We start from the raw sequence: 20,999 nt of genomic DNA, 5'->3' as shown, positions 1-20,999 counted from the left end.
ATCAAGGAGTACTCGACGTTGGCCAATGGCTATTTTTTATCAAATATTAGATATGACTTGTGTCAATGCATTTGTCATGTCTAATTATTTCAAAAATAATGAAAATACACCCCGAATCAAATTCATAAAGGCACTAGCGAAGAGCCTGACAGAATCTTTTATGGGGAAACGATTTGAAAATCCTAGAATTGTAGCTTCCTCCTCCTCCTAATTGCCTTCTCTGTTGAGGTTGGCGATCAATGTGGCAAATTTCTCTCTGTTCTGGGCTTGATGAATTAATTCATTTCCTCTTGTGTAGCCAAGATTTTTTCTTTCGTCCTATGCCCCCTTTACTTTCAATCTTGCCTTCTAATATTACCTGGAGCTGCTCAAATTCCCTATGGCGCATTATGTGTCCTAGATATGACGTCTTTCTAATTTTGATAGTATTGACCAGATGAGGGCGTGTGTTCATTGCTCTCAGTACTTCTGCTGGTCCAGCTTATTCTTAGTATTCGGCGGTACATCCACATTTCAAATGAATTTCAATTGTTGACGTCATACTGTTTTAATGTCGAGGTCTCACAGCCATATAGTAATAGAGACCACACATAACACTTTAGTGTTCTCAATCTTATTGTATTCATATGTATATATCAATTGTAGCTTAGATATAAGAAACTCGAGAAGAAGAATACTTGCACTCGAAGAACCAGTAAAATTTCTACTCGAAGAAAAATTTGAGATTCAGAAATATTGCTATTTATGCCCTTCTAAACTTCATAGAAAGACATTTTACTTATGCTGTGATTTTAAAAAGCCTATATGTTTATCATGTAGTAAGAAAATATGCACAAAATGTGCTTCAAAATAATCGTAACGAAAATAAATCTTGTTAAAAACTAGTGTGGTTCACCTGTTGTCAGGTGGTTCAAATACATTTGTTTATTTTTTGCATAAAAATTAATGATTAGTATTCCCTTAAACCTTATATATATTCTAAATTTCGCAAAAAAAACACTTTTTTTAATTGATGAAATTGTGGAGGCTTTTTTTTTATTTTTTAAAAAGGAGTCCGTGCGACTCCATATCACGCTCAATGTAACTGAAATTGCACCTCGTCACTTACGGGTTAAATAAAGCAGATTGAATAAATGGCGTTGGAATTATAAGAGAAAATTGCCAGATGATCAGACAACTTGCTGAATCAAGTTTCTAATTTTAAATAAAAAAAACTTATTTTTATCTTATAACATTACCATCTTATATTAATATGATATTCATTACCTACGCTTTGTAGGTACATTAACAAAGCGTCTTCTAACTCTAATTAAATGTTTTGTAAAGTTGTCGCGACATGTAAGTACATTAATGCTGCAGCCTTGCTAACTACAAATATCTTTCAACTATTACGGCGTCGTAAAAATGCACTGCGTTGTCCGTTTTTGTTGTTACCGATGTTCGTCAAACGTATCCTTGCGAATGCTGACATTATTCACCTGTTCAAATAATTAGTTAAATGGTAAATGGAACTCATAGATGGAACTACTCGACATAGACGTACTTATACTTAAGTAAAAAAGGAATACCACCAAAGAATTTATTAAGGACAGTAAAAAGTTGCTTTATTTTGTTTTATAAGAATACATACAAATTATATAACTTATATATAACTATGAATATATAAATTACAATAAGTAAAAGGACTATATTATAACAATTTTAGTGTAAGCAAAGTTGTGGATCGAAATTATTTTGATCCAATTTTTTTACGTTTACGAGATTTTTTAATGTTTACCAACTTGTGCATGGTCCACGACTAAATCTGCATCTAAAAAGGTCAAAAATAAAACGGTCAACAAAAATGTTCACTGTTAATATACACCAAAAAAGTGTATCGATCGTTGTTTTTGAGTTATACTATTTTTATTAATTTTCTAAAAACCGGAAAGGAGTATTTTTGTTTTGACAATTTTTGCAATTTGTGACAATAAATTTAAGTGCTGAATTGGAATTCGTTATCAGTTTTTGTCTATCTATTACAGTTTTTTCACAATATAAGACTGGACAGACGGAAGGACGGACAGACAAACATAATCTAGACCTGGAGGATCGAAATTTGATTTTCGTATTATTATTTCGATTCAATAAAGTTGTGAGGATAAGTTAAAGTAGTACCATAAAATATACCTTATGAGTTTGTAAGGATTGACCTATAGCCAGTTTGAAGAAAGGGAAGAAGAAAGCTTTAGTTACTTAATTCAAAGATATGTACATTTATTTATATTGTAGAATGGTCTTTTTTACAAAGTAGGTCACAAAAATCGATATAGTCTCTATCTTTTGCTTTTTAAAATAGTAGTTTAAACCACTACGAGGTTTTATTTACTTTGGCTAAAGGTTGTTTTCGAAGGGGAGAACTATATACTGTCTGTTTTTTCCTTGTTCCGCTTACAGAGATTTTAAGAAATATTACCTGAGTTTTTGAATAACGATGGACAAATGTTTTGTTTTAAACTAGGTATTAGAAAAACAGGATACTCGATGACCCTGAGTAAATTTATCGTTGCGGCAGGGAATTTGTGAACTAAAGGACTTTTCGCTGAGAAAAGCCGGAGGGTGCAAGAAAAAGCCGCTAACCTGCCATAAAATAAAAAAGTGAGATTTAGTTGTGGACTCTTATTTGTTATCTTAAGGGTTATTTGTTGTATAAGGAACGAAAATGTCGATAAATAAGACAGAGAGTAAACAGAAAAAAAGAGAGCCCTCCGATGAAGAAAATGCAATACACCTTGATATCTCATATATAGATCAAACAACAGAAAATAAAGATTCTCATAAAGAATATAAGAAAATAGAAATGAAAAGTGAAAAAGAAGTTAATGATGATTAAGATTGATAGATCAAGATAAAAATAAGATTGATAATGATGATAAAGATGACAGTAAAATATTGGATAAACACAATAAAAAAGAAAATCACAATGTTGAAAATGAAAGCTCAGGACAAGAACTTAAGCAAACAGAGAATGAAAACTCCGATGAAGGAGAAGATAAAGAAGACCAAATAGAAAATGAAACTCTCGTAAGTAATAAAGATAAGTAAGATAGAACAGAAGGTGAAAGGTAACAATAGCAAATGAAGTAAATACCGGTGGTGAAGACACCATAGCTGATGAGGTATATACAGCAGATGACAGCTCGCAACTGGAGAAGAATACCGAAACAGAGGAAAAAGATAGTCAGGATGTATCAATAGAGCAAAATAGAGAGAAAACAGAAGAAGATCTAAGCCAAGACATCGAGGACAATGATTTAGAAGAAACGGAAAAAACAAAGCCTAAATAAGCAGCAAGAAAAGGAAGTCAATAGGGAAAAAGACGATATAGAAACAGACAATTGGAAAAATAGACAGTGAATGAGTGTATCTGTATAAGTGCATATACGTTAAGGCTGTTTTATCGGTGCATCAAAACCTAGGGACAGTGTTTTCTCTGTTATTTACTGATAAAATGTCTCGAAATTTGGACACGTTATTCGAAATTATGTTGCCTTTAAACTGATGGTTTTACTTTTTTTATTTTTTTGAAACTTCTGTTGAAAAATTGGAATATACTGTTTAACGTTCTATTATAACCAAACTTTTTACGCCCATCACTCGAAAGAGTTTTTTTTTCTGTAATCGTTGATTTTTGTTTCACCTTTCTGTGTCCAGTAATAATCGAGAAAAGCGTGTTCCAACTTTAAAGAAAATTGCTAAAAAATACTGAAATCTAATAGTGAAACGTGTTACTCATCATTGGGCTTAGTTTCATCGTTATCGCCTTCGTGACGTCAAATCTCATGAACGTACGGTCAGTTAGTTCGTGTTAAAACTAATTTGAATGGAGAATAATGTATTTGTTGTCATTAAACTACCCGTCGGCCGGCGGCACTGAGTAAAGATGGTCTCGCGTAAGCAGTGTAGAAAAGTAAGTGATACGCCCATTTCAAATCGCAGTTGGCTTGAACTGCTAAAACAGCCTTAAGAATAAAAAAATACTTATTTTTTTTCTTCTGTCACGCTTTTTTTATAGACAAAATTATTTTCGGTATATCAATTTACGTTTATATACCATTTATAAATAATATCATGTATAACAAACCTTTCGTAGTTTTTAAACATAAGTTTTAATATTTTAAAACCTTTTTACGTGTATATTACTCCGCCTGAGTTAGCGCGTTCTTATTAATTTAGCAGTCAATCTCAGATTTCAGATGGACGTTAAATAGTTTAGAATGGTTCGTTGGGTACCTGACTGGTTTATGTTTTATAAGGAGACCATGGCACTAATTAAGATAGATATAAATCAATCGTTTGATACCAGCAGAAATTGTGAAGACTAGTTCACATCTTTACTTTTTTTAATCTCAGTAGCGTTCGGCGGCGCTTTTACTACTAATTTTTTATATCGTTTAACGTGTTTGATACATTTGTTGTCTGATCTTAAATTTGTAAAGAATTAATCAATAAATATTCTAATTAATCTTTTTGACATCGTATAAATATAAAACTGAACTAATTTCACCAAAATGGTTGTACGAGTATCAATCTTCGTAACTACTCCGAAAAAGATAAACGCAAGAAAGTGGACTGACAACCTAATGAATTTAATGAGTTTAATGGTAAAGAAATTCTTAAAAGTTAACGATAACATAAAAGTAGTAGTGAAACTTTATAATGCAATATATAACGCTGTATTTACTAAAAAAATACAATGCTCAGAATATCGATTAATTAGATTAATAAGCCACACCCTTAGGATCTTCAAAAATGCCGTGCTCAAAGATCTTTGCTATATTGAGGGACAAGATCTATGCGAAATTTTAAAGGCCAACCTGCTGATAATCCGTTATTGATACCTATTGTAACACAAACCCCTAGAGAGACATTACTGTACCAACATTCACATAAAATTACCGGAGCTGTGTTGAATTGTGAATTATTAGTTTGTTTAAATGTTTTTACAAATTGATCGGAACAATGGTTTTTAGCAGTAAACAATCTCGCAATATACTATTAAAAAAATACTTGCGTTCATCTTTTTTCTAAACGTAGGACTGGCAAAATAAAATATTTTTTAGTTACGAAAATAAGTATACATTTTGTTTTGTGGGTTCGTCAGTGAACATTTATTTATTATTGATATACACAAAAAGAAGTAAAACTTATTCCAAATCATCGTCATTAAATATTTTTGTGAAATGTTATCAAAAATATGATGTCTTTGTTTATAACATTTAAAAATAATTAAGAGAAATTTCTGCGATTGACCTAAATACAAATTTACAAACAATTTTCTATTTTTGGTAATGGTTAAGTACTTATTCGTAGAATAATTAAATGGGGCGGGATTATTGTCACAATATTTAAATAACGGAATTAGTCATTCTTAAGCAGTATATTTTGTGGTTCTTTCAGCCAGAGTTTGTCGAAAAAAAGTGATGTGATATATTTAGTATTTATCAAAGAAAAATATTTGGCCGCCATGGGAAAGTGATGTGCGTTTACCTGACAAAAATGAAACTACGGATAATTTAGAAGATAAAATGAAAGTGAGGGGCCAAGTACTCAGCAAAGGAAGAATTTGTGTGTAGCTGAGAAAAATATGGTGTTTGATGTATTTGATGGACTTTCTATAAAAATGACCAAATATGAAGCTGTTAAGCAAACGGCGGTTTTAACAAAAATTTCTTGTGCATCGAAGGGACGCTTTTCCAATCGTGGTTTGAGAATACATTACTCCCAAATTTAAAAAAAAAATAGCGTGATTGTTATGGACAATGCATCATATCACTCCAGATGCATTAAAAAAATTCCAACCAAACAAAGTAGGAAGGATGAAATTCAAGAATTTTTAATAGCAGAGGACCTATACTTTGAGGATCATTACACCAAAGATTAACTAATCCAAAGATTAACTAATCAGGTTCTTAATACAAAAGTCGTAACTAAAGAACATATTGTAGATAAATTAAGCACTAACAATGGACATATGGTTTTAAGATTACCTCCATATTACTGTGTGTTGAATCCCATAGAATTGCTATGGGCTCAGTTAAAAAACCATATCCGGAGGACCAACACATCCCGAAAAGATGCCCAAAGTGTTGTCGAACTAATAAAAACAGAGTTCAAAAATATCAGTGCTCAAAACTGGCAAAATACAATAGAACATGTAAAGAAGATTGAAAAATATTACAGGAAAAATGTCCCAGCTTTGAAGATAATAATTATTAATTTGGCCGAGAGTGATGAAGAGAACGATAATGACGATGAGTTGGAATCACTGTTAACTCTAACTAGAAGATCCCAAATGAATGTGAATTTTCGAAGTGGCTAATATACCATTTAATTTATAATATTAAAAAAACCAATGGGTAACTTTTTGTGGCATCGCATGTGACATGTAAGTAAATAAATACTATTTTTGGAGTTATACTTCTTTAGGCGCGATTGGGAAAAATTGATGAGAGTGAATTTTTGTAAAATTCACAGTATGAAGTACGCGCATATTCACAGCATGAAGCTAGTTGCTACATCTAAATCTTTTAAGTTAGATATTAATGTAAATAAAGTGTGAAAAAAAATATATTGGTGTTTTTGTTAATTCGATTATATTAGGACGGTGATAGATAGATATTTACTGATCATTTGTATATTGTATATCTATATTTTGTGCGTAAAAATCGACCTTATTCAGTAGTTTTCGTCTACTTTATAATTACGTAGAAATTACATTTATCCGTTACTTTAGGACCTCACTGTATAATATATTAATATTAAGTGTCCATTGACGAACTTAGCACGGTTAATAAAAAAAACTTGTAAATTCACCAAAACAAAATTTTTATTTTCGTAACTGAAAAAATATTTTATTTTGCCAGTCTTACTTTTGAAAAAAGGTGAAGGTAATTTTTTCTATATACTATATTATGAGGTGGTTTACTTTAAAAATAATCAGTATTTCGATCAATTGGTAAAAACATTTAAGTATACAAATTAATAATTCGAAATTCAACACTCCGATAATTTTATTTGAATGTTGGATACAGATTAGTACAACTCTATAAATGTCTCTCTGGGGGGTCTGTGTTACAATATCGGATTACCAGTAGGTCGGTTTTTAAAATTTCGCATAGATCTTGTCCCTCACTATACCGTAAAAATTTAAGATAGCTACACCGACGAAATCTCCATACCACTATACAACCAGGAGTCATACTCGGACCGTTTATTTAACCCTACACTACACAGTGTAACAGATATGACACGTCTCGATTTCAAAGCAGTTATTTTTAATTTAAATACGTTTAAGCTACCCTGCGCAGTGTATACATTCTGCTACAACCTTATCTCTAATGATAACAAAGTCGAATTCAGTCTAAAGCTATTTTCAATGAAATAACGAACCATATTGTTCGCATCGGCATCACACGATTAGCACGTGCGGAAGCTTGTACAAATGATTTATAATAGTTCTGTGGATTTTATTTACCAGTTATTGTATTGCAATTTTATCTATTATCTATATTTGTGGGTTACTTTTGAATTGCTTGTGCTTAAACAAAATATACCTTTTTTGCAGGATTTAGCCATGCCTCACCGCTTCAGACCTCTTAAACAAAAAAAACTTGAGGAAGCAATTCTCAATTTGACGGATAGTGAAGACGAGTTCGATGGTGAACTGGATGAACTAGAGGATGGTGATGATGACCTAGATGTATCCCATATACCAGGAGAACTAGAAGATGGAGTTCTAATCCAACCAGAAGAATTACTAAATTTATAAGAAGGGCCTATTCATGCTTTAGTAGATTTATTCAAAAGAATTTATAAATCAGAAATCATATTACAAGAATACTTGATGTCAACCTTTATAACCCTACAAAAAAAAGAAATTATTCTGTTTAGATTACCGTATAATAGGTCTGATGACACATACCCTGAAAGCATTCTTAAAAAGAATATACTGAGTGTTTCAAAAAAAGGTAACACTGTCTCTAGGATAGGTAAAAGATTAAAAAATAATTGGCGTTTGCTTAGTAAAATTTTTTTGTAACACCATCCGTTTTCAAGATAAAGGGCATTGAAGAAAAAAAATTTATACATTTTTTACATTTTACCGAAACTACTAGCAACATTGTAATGAAATTTTATACAAATATATTTTGGAAGCACATCCCATAAATTTGTTTTTAGGTATATCTGACTCTCTTATAAAGGGCGCTAGTTACAAGGTTCGTATGAAGTATTATTGAACATAACTTTTTTATGATATAATGATTATTCAAAATTCCAAGTAAACTTAAACAGCATATAATTTTACATCAAAAAGGTACTGTTGCTAAAACGTGATACTCTGTACCGTTTTGGGAATATTTTGATTTAAAAATTAATAATTAATAACCGATGCTAGTATAAAGTAATGATAAAGTTATTAATTACAAAAAATCACAAAAAGAAAATTAAAATAATGACTAAGAACGTAAAATAAAATTCAATTAAATTAAGTATTCAAAATGTCCTCCGTTTTCACGAATACACAAGTCTATTCTTTTTTCTAAATAGTATATATATATTCAGGGATTCTACAGTATTCACTGCCTTCCCTCGCTCAACCGTTTCCATCTCCCTCTGTTATCCCATTCTCCATCGTTTAGGCCTCTCTTACTCATGGCGTCGTCTACTTCGTTTCGGTTTCGTCCTCTTTTTCTCCTTCCTGTCTGTTTCTATTGATGTTCTTTGCTTTATTTCGTCATTACTTTTCCTATCCATTCTTGTTACTCTGCAGCATCTTCGCAGGCATTCCATCTCTGTTGCTACTATCTTACTGCTGTTTTTCTTGTTTATGATCTAATTTTCAGCCCCATATGTCATAATACTTCGCACTAATGTTTTATAAATATGTGTTTTTGTCTTCATATTTAGGTGTCTATCCCACCATACTGAGTTAAGTTGTCGGATTGCTGTTCTTGTTTGTTCTAATCTTTGTGTAATTTCTTCCTCTGTTGTTGCCTTTTCGTGGTTATAAAGTATTTGAATTTATCCTTTCCTTTGATTGTTACGTTGTCATCAATCTGTAGATCTTCTATGTCTTTTTCACTTATAGATAGGTACTCTGTTTTATCTAGGCCAACCTTGGTATATTCTTCTTGTAGTTTCTTCATCATGTAGCTGAGGTCGTCTTGGTCTTGTGCAATCACTACTTGATCGTCTGCAAAGTTTATCGTATATAGGTATTCTAAATAATCTTTCTTCTAAACGGTTTAGTATCAGCTAAAATGTCATTAAAGTGACGTTGAATTCTGTTTTACAACTCTTGCCATGAATTTACCTCTCTAGCATAGACTTTTTACTTAACATACGACCAAACTGTGTAGTTTAAAGGATTAAAATCGCATGAACGAGGAGGCCAATGAATCGGAGCTTCTATACCTCTACCAATCCATCGATTCAGAAAATGGTTATTTAACCAATTACGACACCTTCTATCCATTCTATAAAGTGCCGTAGAGCTCCATCGTGCATAAAAAATAAAGATCTTCGCTCGTTTGGCGTTAAATCTTCTAATATCTCGAATAAAGTAATTTATTACGTTCTACATATTTTAAATCTCAAAACTTACAAAATTTTTTAGATAAAGATTATTTGTCACATTAACAGCGAGAATGTTTTTTTTTCAAATGTCCACTGTGCATTTGAGTCGAATAAGTCTGGTAGAGATGGTCAGATCCAGAGATAAGTCAATCTTTTAAAAATTGTTGAAAATTTCCAATGTCTTACCAATATTAGAAGACAAATCTATCATTGTTCTTGAAAACGCACCGTACTATTCTCGTAAAATAGAGAAAATACCAACAAGTGCATCTAAAAAAAGCAATATCCAGAATTGGCCCCGTTCCAAAAATATAAAATTTGATGAACATATGCTTAAAGTACAGTTTCTTTCAATCGTAAAAAAACAAAAAATGTTTTTTAATGAATACGTAATTGATGAAAAGGCACAAACCCAGAATAAACTGGTATTAGGACTTCCTCCGTATGTGACTTTATTAGTTTTTTTTTTTCGTCTTTATAGAGAGGAGGTCTGGAATCTTCAAAAGACATCTCCTATTCATTAATTCTCCATTCATACACATCCACACTCTATTCATCAGCAAGGAGGCTCCCTGTCTCGTTCCAGGTAGCGCGTAGAAGACACCTATCGCTCCTAGTTCGGCATCATTCCCAGATGGGTATTTCCTCCTTTCCCACAGTCTGACTAACGCACTATAACTCATACAGTGTGACCCACTTTTCTAGCTTCACCTTTCAGCATCATTCACTCTTACCTTTAGCGTTGGTCTAGCAGTCTTTCTTCCAGTCGCCTGTGGCCACAGTCCACTTAATCTCTTATGTTCGGGATCAGCATTTTCGTCCACTGTGCCACATCTTCCGTGTTGTTCCATTCTTCTTGCCATCTTTCAACTGATCTTTCCCTTTCCTGTCTTCTCTCGGCCACAGTAAGGTTTGGACCTCTTCTCTCATAAAGCTCTTTTCTTTTCACCGCCAAAACATGCAACGGAACACATCCAGTGATGGTCCATAAGGCTGCCGCAGACACAGTCCTGTAGGCGCATGCCACTCGCAACAGACTTGTTCTGTCTACTCGTGTCATGAGACTCCTATAGACCGTTATCTCTACCACCTCGCTCCAAACTGGTGCCGCGTAGAGGACGATCGACTATACAACACTGTGTAAGACCCTCCTCCTTTCGGATTTGGGTCCTCCAATGTTCGGCATCACCCTCCCCAACGCAGCCGCACTATTCGCAGCCTTCCGTATTTGAGTTAAACCCCATAGAACTTGTCTGGGCAAATTTTAAAAATGATAGTACAGGAAAAAATACCACCTTTAAATTTTTAGATGTTATAAATCTATTTTATGATTTAATTTCATCAATTTCACCAGAAATATGGAAGAACTGCATTTTTTATGTTCAACAAAAAGTAGAAAAGGAAATGTAGCGTCTGGACAATGTAACTGAAACATATGTTGAACTACTTGTTATAACCGTTGATAATAGTGACCTTATTATCCAGGTTATCAGAATAATGCTTCCAAGTAGCCGAGATCTCGATCTCTGCCATATATTAACGCCGAACTCAAACGAATTATTAATCACTTTGTATTTTTATTCCAAAAAAACTAACCGTTTTGCAATATTTACACTTTTTGGAATCGTACAAACAACTACAACAAAAATTATAAATAAAACTTATATTTTTTGGAAACACCCTGTATATAAAATTTGTTTGCCGTTTTTGAGATAAAAAAATAATTTCTCGTTTTTTTTTTCGCCCTGTATAAATGGTTCCTATTGTAGGATAACAACTAAAAATAAACAGGTTCTTGGTCTCGCATTTTTGTAAAAATTAAAATATAAATTTCGTATTTTACAAGTGACCACTATCTGGTAATGACAAAGATAAGATTACCCCAAAAAACACCTAAAACCACTAAACAAAGAACGAAAAATAATAAAGTTAACGAGAATATCCAAAACTATAAACTAAATGACCAAAAAGTCGCGGCCATGTTCAAAAGTAAAATAGAAGAAAAACTAGCCAAATTATCTAATGCACATAGTACTGACAACTTACAGGAAACTTGGAAACAATTTAAAAAAACCATCGTGACGACAGCAAAAGAAACGTGTGGAATAAACCATGTAAACAGAAATAAGAAGCAAACACGATGGTGGGACGATGAATTAAAAGCCCAAATAAAATATAAAAAACAGAAATAGAAAATATACTTAAACAAGAAAACAGAACATAGTTACCAAGAATATAAACGACAAAGAAAGGTGATGAAAGAAATGGTGCTGAAGAAGAAGAAGGAAGCCTGGAATGAGTTTCCACTACATGGCTGCTATTAAAAAAAGATTCAAGGAGGTGACAATCACGTTCCCTATACGAGGCCACTCGTACATGGAACCCGATAAGAATATGGGTTTGATCACAAAACGTTCGTCAGCCGAAATGCCTGAAGATTGGAGGGACATTATAGCATCAGCAAGAGTCAAGCCTTCGCCTTTTCATGTTGTGAACGTTGAAAGAAAAAACTTCAAGCTATGAGAAAATTTCCTTTCAACTGAGTACACGAAAAAATTTAGTGCTGCAACATGTCCCATGCGAGAAGTGAAGATTTCGCAGACAAAATCACGAACAATTGAACACCGGGATAGTTACAATGGAGCGTTTACTTCCACACAGATAAGGAGTGTTAACAAACCGTCGTCCAAAGACCCTACGGAGCTACAATCTTCATATCCAGAGCCGATACCTGTACCAAGCTCCAAGTACAGCGACCTTCAGGTCTTAAAGAAGTTCTGTAGACTGGAAGCCCAGGAGTTCTACAATAGCCTTCTCAACAGCAACGTGAATAGGGCAACGATGATGATTATCTTTAAAAGGTTAGTATGTACATATCTTGAGAGACTTCAATCTCATGAAAATTATTTAAAATTTATATCAGATAACTAAACAAGATTTATTTTTCAGATTAAAAAAGACAAGACTTCCCCGAATAAAAAAAAACATTTTTTGAACATAAACTTCGTTTCTTGTATTGTAAACAAAATAAGTTAATAAAATATAATCCATCCAAATTATAAAAATAATTCATGTAGAATTAAATTACGTTAAACAAACAGCTGTTTTGTTTAAATTCTCCCAAGTTAAAGGGGAATAATGATCATTGTACATGCAGTAGTTTTTTTTACACCAGGTATAATAAGAAATCGATGCTGATACAAGTTTATTATTAGAGTTATAGCATCTCAATAAGATAAACTTAATTTTAAAATAAAAAAAAGTCTTTAAAGTTTAAAAATGCTCCTCTGAAAAATTTACTTTTTGTGACTATGATCGTTCTTCCCCTGTACCCTTCATTTACTATTTATGTTAATAGGAATATTACAAATCGAGAGTGCGTTCTTCTCTCTTTGTATAACAATTGCTCAGCTTACTAGATTTGTTTGTGGTATGCTTATAATTAAATCATTATTTTAAATCACCTGCACGCTCTGAATAATAAGAAATATCTACAATATTTTTAATAGCAATTACATTTGTTATACTTTCTACAAATTAAACTCGCTGATCTATTCAGTACGACAGTAGTTTTTGCTGTCTTTTATGAAAATGTTTATAATTGCGGTGAAAATAATTATTTTCTATAAAAATTTACACTTTCGCACGATATCTTATTTCATACATAATTGGATTATAGTCCAGTCGAAATTTTATAAATCTTTCCTATAAAATCAAGATATGAAACATTTTTTAAATACGTCTGTGATCTTTTTCTTGTAGTGCATATCCCATCTTGTTGGTATAACTTGGTATGAACAAGGAAGACAGGTATTGAATAAAGTATATGTGCTATTTTCTGTATATTATTTTATTGTGTAACTAATATATCACCTACCGGTGATAGTGAATACAGAGATATAATAGGTGAGGCGGAAAGGAAAGCAAGTAGGACACCAGAAAATAAAGTGGTGAAAGATCAAGGATAAGGATTTGGCAAGAGTCTTCCAAAGTAGAATGCTAAAAGAGCTGAGGAAAAAATAGGGTAAATGAGTAGTGGGAAGCCAACAGTAAAGTTGTGGTAGCAGTGGGAGAGGAAGTGCTAGGAAAAACATCTGGTAAAGGGAACTCCTATAGAAAAAGAAACTTTTGGTGGTAGAACGATGAGTACAACAGAAGGTTAGAGAGCAGTAAGATGTTAGAAAGAGGTATGGCAGATTTAAAGATGAGGAAGATAAGGAAATATACAAGGTAGCAAGAAGGGAAGACGAAGAATATCGTAGCATAAGAACTTGATGGAACGGTTTGAATGCAGTAGTGCAGAACTATTTAGAGCATCAGTCAACAGAGTCCGCATAGCCATGATAATTTCCAACCTTTCATAGAAGATAAAACTTAAAGAAAAAGAAGAACAAGGTAGTTATAAGGGAAGCAAAGCACGAAAGATGGTCTGCACAGCTGTAGGAAAATTCGGAAACACCCGAGGAGATGAAAAGATTATACAGCATTGCTAAAGCAAGACACACGTCATCAAAGAACTATGTACGAAAGATTAAGAGTGCGGATGGAGAAGTGTTAAAAACCGATGTTGAAATAGAGCAAAGATGATATGAGTAATTTAGAAAGATGCTAAATGAAGAACACCAGAAGAGAGACAGAGTGTGGAGGCTCTCCTAGAGACTTCCAAACCTCCACAGAATACCTGTGGAGGTTTGGAAGGCTCTAGGAGAGGATTGTATTAATATTTTGTGGAAAATGATAAGTAGGATATATGAGGAAGACGAATGCATGGAGAGAAAGTGTGATGGTATCATTGTATATAGATAAAGGGGATATTTAGGAGTATAAACTATCAAAGGATAAAGTTAATGTCGCACACAATGAAAATTTGGAAGAGAACTGTAGAGGAGAGAGGGAAAGCGAAGGTTTAGGAGAGAGATATCGATAGGAAAAGAACAGTTTGGGCTTATGCCAGTTTATGCGTTTATGCTAGGAAGCCAAGAGCTACATTTGGTATTTATATATCTTGCGAAGGCGTGTGATACAGTTCCTAGACAAGAGCTGTGAAGATTTACGAAAGAGAAATGGGTTCCTGAGAAGTACGTAAGGGTCGTAAAGGATATGTATATGTCCCTACCTGTTTAACCTTGTTATGACAGAGAAAGTAGGCGAGGGGGCTCCTCGGTCAATGCTCTTTGCTGATAATATTGTATTGGTAAAGAAGAGCAAAGAAATATTGGAGGAGAAGTTGGAGGGTTGGAGAAGGACCATTGAAGAAAAAGGGTTTAAGGTTAGCCGATCGAAAACGGAGTATATGTGGTTGAGGGAAAGAGAAATCGTTGTGGACATAGAATTGCTTGTAGAAAAACTACGACGAGTGGGAGAATATCTTGGCTCATACATAACGGAAAATCGAACACTAGATCGAGAAATTGTCCAGAGGATACAGGCTGGTTGGTTTAACTTTAAGCGAATGAGTGGGATGCTCTGTGATCGAAAAATCGAGAAAGGGCAAGATATAAAAGAGAGTGATTGTTTGGTGTATGGCGGTTAAGTGTGGCCTGTAAAAAAGATGGAAGTAGCTGAAATGAAAATATTACGGTGGATGTTGGGTAAAACTAGAAGGGACAGGATCAGGATCGACTTAATTAGGAAAAGGGGCGACTGCAGTATCAAAAAAGATTTGAGAACATAGACTGCAATGGTCTGAGAACTAGGAGATGGAAGGACTGAGTAGCAGAGGGCTTAAGAGAGAAAGGTTTAGCTGATGAACAGAAATGGTGACGAAGAGTAAGGAAGAGCCACCCCTGAAAAGGGAAAAGCTGAATAAGGAGAAGAATTTTCTGTATAGTATTTTAATTAATTAATTTAGTTATTTAATCGAAAATATCATTAGATGATTAAAAACTGTCGTCTCCTGTTTCTGAGAACACGCTTTTGATTGTTGGAGCTGCCAATAAATCTAGATCATCTTTAGCAACTTTAAAAAGTACATTCTTTGGCAGCTTGCTTGGGAATGTGATCAAAGGAGTCGAAGAAACTATCAAAGTTGCGAAGGCGCATTATTCTGAAAAAAAAAGGTCTATGAGATCTTAAGTATTTATGTCTTGCCTCTTAAATCTCTGCTCACATGGCCGATTTGGACAATAAATTGCGAGATTATTTCTACACCGTAAACGAGAAATTTGTACACAGTCAAAGTTATCGACCAACATAGATAAATATAGACATAAAGTTACTGAAGTTTGCAAGCCAAAATGTATAACGTACTTTTTCAAGTCGTTGGTGTTAATTGATGATTTCGACTGGGAAGCGTTCTCGCCAATAATTACAGCTATGGGTCTAACTACACAGAGTCAAGGCTAAATACTCGATTATAACTTGGCCGTAGTTAATTCGGAGATCCCTATTTACCTCCTTTGTGTTTGTTAAAGTCGAATAAATAATGCTAGATTCATTACAATCTTGTACAATGACCTTTAATTTTTATGTTTTTTTCCATCTTTAGACGTCACCGGTGCTATTTATTCTGTAGCCAGGATATTTATCTTCTTCCTGGGCCTTTTTTTTGTAAATCTTGCCTTAATATGATTTAGAGAACGTCAATATTACTACTGATGGCTTTTTTGTTAAAAACTTTTGTGGACTGATAGCTATAATCTATGATAAATAATAAATCTATAGTCACTATGTCCCAATTCGTTAGATTATTATTTTTTGGCTATTTAGACGACTTTCGTAATTATTGGGAATAATCGAAAATAAACTTCTTATTTTGTTTTCAAGCGCAATGTTCACTTTGAACCTTGAATACGAACAACATGATTTGAACTTTATCCACAGTCTTTCTAAATAGCGAAGTTTTGCTCTTTCCGTACCACACATGCAGATTGATTACACTTGAAAGATATTCTTTTATAACATGTGTTTCCACTGCCGACTATTTTGCCTTGAGTTTTGTCTTTTTTTTAAGTTTCGTCTCCGTTACAGAGGTTGACAATAATAGTGGTCATTTCAAGTTTAAAACCAAATACTCTCTAAAGTAATATTTTAAGCTTCAACAATACGATTCTGTTTTTTATTCAAGATATTCGTCTCCTTCCCACACTTTTTCTGATCTATATTTTGTCTTAGATTACAACCCTTAAGATGCCTTGTTTTTCTCCACACTTTATATGTTCCAGATATTACTGTTTTCTTTCTTTTATTGTCCTTTCAACATCCCTTTAATTTTTCTTAACGCTCAACGTACTGCAACGTTCGTAACGTGATCCATCTATTGCACCGTATATAGTGAACTGGACTAGTAAAAAGTAAACCTATAGCACTGATACACTATATACTCAAAGGCATCGCTGCTCAGTCTTGGTAGGTTATGGGCTTGGTCGTTCATAGAAGTGAGGAACACACGAAATATTGACACAAAACAACAAAATTATACGGAAGAGAATAACCCTTCAAAAAAAAACGTGCGCCACTGTTTTAAAATATTAAAATCCTAACAATAACAAGAAATGAGATATTCACAAAACAAATAGAAAAATGCAAATAAAAAATGGCAAAAATTCACTATATCAAAAAACATAATTAAAATATCAAATATTATCTATAAATATCACAAACTCATCAAATAGAGTAATCAAATATAATATCAAATATCAATAAAGATATCATATATCATAAAAAACGTGACAATGGTCTTAACTAACCTAAGTCATCTTTGCAAGTGATTAACTGTGTGTTAAAAATAAAAAAATATGCAATTAAACGAGAAAATTTAAATTTGCAAAAAGAACAAACAATTTGCTGTTAATCTATTTGTAGTTAATCCGTTTCGATTGAAACAGGTTTAAAATAGAGAAAATATTAATTAACATTAAAAATTTAATAATGAGTAATAAAATATGCACTACAATAATATATCCTAAATAAAAGGAGGCCCCCGTCCAAAGTGAGACACAAAAGGGGGCTCTATACTAAGATGCGAGTGGCATCCTAATTGAGATGCACTTGGACGCAAGGGGCCTCCAAAGGTGGACAAACTTGGATGTGGGGGTTCTACATATTATGATGAAGACCGCCTCTAGATTAATAGGAACTTGGACTCCCAATTAGGATAAAGAATAAAATAGATACCAAAAACAATCTTAGTCTGAAAGGGTTCTGGAAAACACACGCAGGATTGTCTTTCACATCTTGAGGCAAACCGGAAAATAAAATAGAATTGAAAAGGTGTGCCTTTTTATATACACTCTCCGAATTTGATAAAAAAATTTAGAATTCTTTGGTGATCTTAACGGTATCCTAGATCATGCAGGGTGTTTGAATATTGACAAACAAAACGTAAATGAACAAATTCGATATCCTCATTGACTTATGTAAACGAGATTATTAGGAATAAATAATAAATTACAGTGATACAGTAACAATATAATGGAAATTTTTTTAGCATAGCATAAAATGATTTCTTGGAACGGAAATGTTTACAGAAATTAAACTTATACACTGAATGTGTCACATACAAGAAAAGAAGATCATTGGTAGAAGGAGCTTCTTCTGGTTTAATACTTTGAGCAAAGGGATAAATATATTTTCGTTGCGTATATAAAAAGAAAGTTTACTTCAACATGTGGGCTCAAATGTACCACATCATCTTGCAGAACTTAATTTAATTTTTATTTTGTTTTTTAGCGTACATTCTCTTCCATTGAAGTTGTTAGATAAATATCGAAATTGTTGACTAAATAGGATCTATGTCACTCATTTTTAGTTAATTTTTATTGATAACAAATAATAACTGTGCCCATGGGAAGAAATTATTAATTTTTTGCACATATTGAAAAACCGGTGTCAGTTTTTATTAGTTATTATTTGTAATAGTTAACTCCGCCTGCAGTTTTGTTGGGTGCTCATAAAACAGGATTATGCTTCGTAACAGGAATGATTTCATTACGACTTACGCGAGAAAGAGGACAGCGAATTTATGGAAAACGAAAAATATACTTCGCATCCATACTTCGAACGTAAAGTCTCTAAACACAAGAGATTAGGAAATTACAAAAGAGCTTGTAGAAAAAAATATAGACATGTGTGCACTACAAGAGATGAAGAAAAAAGGAAAGGGGCAAATTATGCTAGATGACTATCTGATGATTTACAGTGGTGCTGCGAAAGAAACCAGAGCCAAAGAAGGAGTCGCTCTCTTAGTACACTGAAAACTTTTATACCAAGTACAAGAATGTAAATATACTTCTAGAAGAAATGTAAGTGTAAAAGTTAAACTAAATGTCAAACCTCTGAATGTGATAGCAATCTATGCACCAGAGAACAACAGAGATACCACCACAAGAGAAAACTTCTACGAAAACCTTCAGACTGTAATAAACGAGATCCCAAATGATAAATATATAATTATTACGGGTGATTTTAATGTCCGTATTCGCAATGATACAGTTGCAGGAATAAAACAGCGATATAATGAAAATATCCTAAATGAAAACGGAGACCTTTTGACGGACCTCTGCAACATAAACGAAATACGTATTAATATAATACATTTTTCCCTCACAAAGAACAACACAAATACACTCTTGAAAATAGTAGAGGACAAAGATCTATTATAGACTATATTCTGTCGAATAGAGTTACATACATCTCAAATCTTGGATGTAAGAGCACTAACATCAGCAGAAATAGGAAGCGATCATAAATTGGTATTATGCAAAATACGAATGAAAACACATATATGTGATAACAAAACACCAGAATACACCACAAAGATAAAAGTCGAAAGCTTACAGGACAACTCCATAAGATACCTATTCCAAAAAAGAATAACCAAAAAAAACAGAAACACATATATTACAGAAATTGAAGGAGTCGAAGAAAACTGGCCAAAAATTAAGTCTAATATCTTAGCCTCGGCCAAGGAAGTTCTTGGTAAAAGAAATATAAATAAAAATAAATCGTTCCCAAGGAGAAGAATTCCATGGTTTTGTACAGAATTGAAGGATATAAAGAAAACAACAAAGCTTAATAAATGTCAATCAAAACACAAGAGGCATACCATAATTACAAGACAATTGTAAGAGCAAGTAATATAAGCGCAAACACATGCACTTGTAAAACAAATAAAAAATGATCACTGGGAACGCTTATTGAAAGAAATGGGACATGATTTTTACGGTCTGCAAATGGAAATATGGCGCTTTATAAGAGGTCAAAGAACGGAGGTAAAGGAACTAATAGAACCAAAACACATAGAAAAGGATACGTGGATTGACTACCTAAAAAGCTCTATGCAGAGAAAGAACAAACAAGTTCCTAACATAGTTGAAAAGTTAAAGAACAGAATTACTAAAATATTGTGGAGCAGAAATGACAGAACAAATAACAACATTAATTAATAAAATTATAAAACACAATAAAATACCGAAAGAATAAAGAACAAAATTTACAACTAAAATTTTACAAGTACAAGTACAAGGCTTAAAGAAAGCGTTTGACAGACTAAGACTCAAAGATGTAATCCATCCTCTGTATAATAGAGAAGTTCCCCTAAATATTATACAAACTATCGAAAACATCTACCAAAACAACAAAATGGAAGTCAGAATAGATGGACAACTTACATAACCTATAGAAATAGGCAGCTGAATAACACAAGATGACTCATTGAGCCCATGCTCTTCAATTTAATCATGGATAAAATCATCAAAAGCGTTAACAAAAAAAGAGGATACAGAATGGGAATACTGATAGCCCAAGGTGAAGATAATCTGCAAAGACTGGTCCACTGATTTAACATAAAAGCAAAAGAATTTAATATGACAATCTCATCTCAGAAAATAAAACAATACTAATCAGCAAAAAATCAACCAGATGTAAAATAGAAAATGATGGCATCAGTATTGAACAAGTAATGGAAATGAAATACCTTGGAATAACACTGTCCAGCTATGGAGACCTGGACAAAGAAGTGAGGGATAAAGTACAAAAAGCAAATATACTAGCAGAATGACTTAATAACAACACATGGCGAAACAGCCACATTAACACTAAGATGAAGTTAAGAATTTATAAAGCCAGTGTAAGGCCAATAATGAAATATGCCTCAGAAACAGACCCGACAGCCACAACACAAAGCCTACTGGAAACGGCAGAGACGAGAGTACTGAGAATAATTACAGGAAATACGCTGAGAGATCGAACAAGAAGTGAAGACATTAGAAAAAACTGTAATCGACAGTGTATAAATGAATAGAGATAAGTCAGCAATCGGCAGAAAAAGTATCGGACGACCGCGCAAAAGATGGAATGACAACCTTTTGTATAGGTATTAATTCGCCAATGAACAAGCAGATTTGCTTATAAAGAGGAAGAAGAAGATTTGTAATATGTAG

The 20,999-nt window shown here is 33.1% G+C and overlaps 1 protein-coding gene across 3 annotated transcripts in view; it reads right to left on the bottom strand.

Annotated features, from left to right (window-relative positions):
* LOC140436732 (uncharacterized) overlaps window positions 1-20,999 on the bottom strand; it is a 172,288-nt gene that overhangs the window by 44,139 nt on the left and 107,150 nt on the right. The window lies entirely within an intron of this gene.

This window comes from Diabrotica undecimpunctata, chromosome 3 (genome assembly GCF_040954645.1).
Source record: "Diabrotica undecimpunctata isolate CICGRU chromosome 3, icDiaUnde3, whole genome shotgun sequence".
Classification (NCBI taxonomy): Eukaryota; Metazoa; Arthropoda; class Insecta; order Coleoptera; family Chrysomelidae; genus Diabrotica; species Diabrotica undecimpunctata.
The sequence above is the reverse complement of the archived record's forward strand: the minus strand, read 5'-3'. Positions and strand labels throughout refer to the sequence as shown.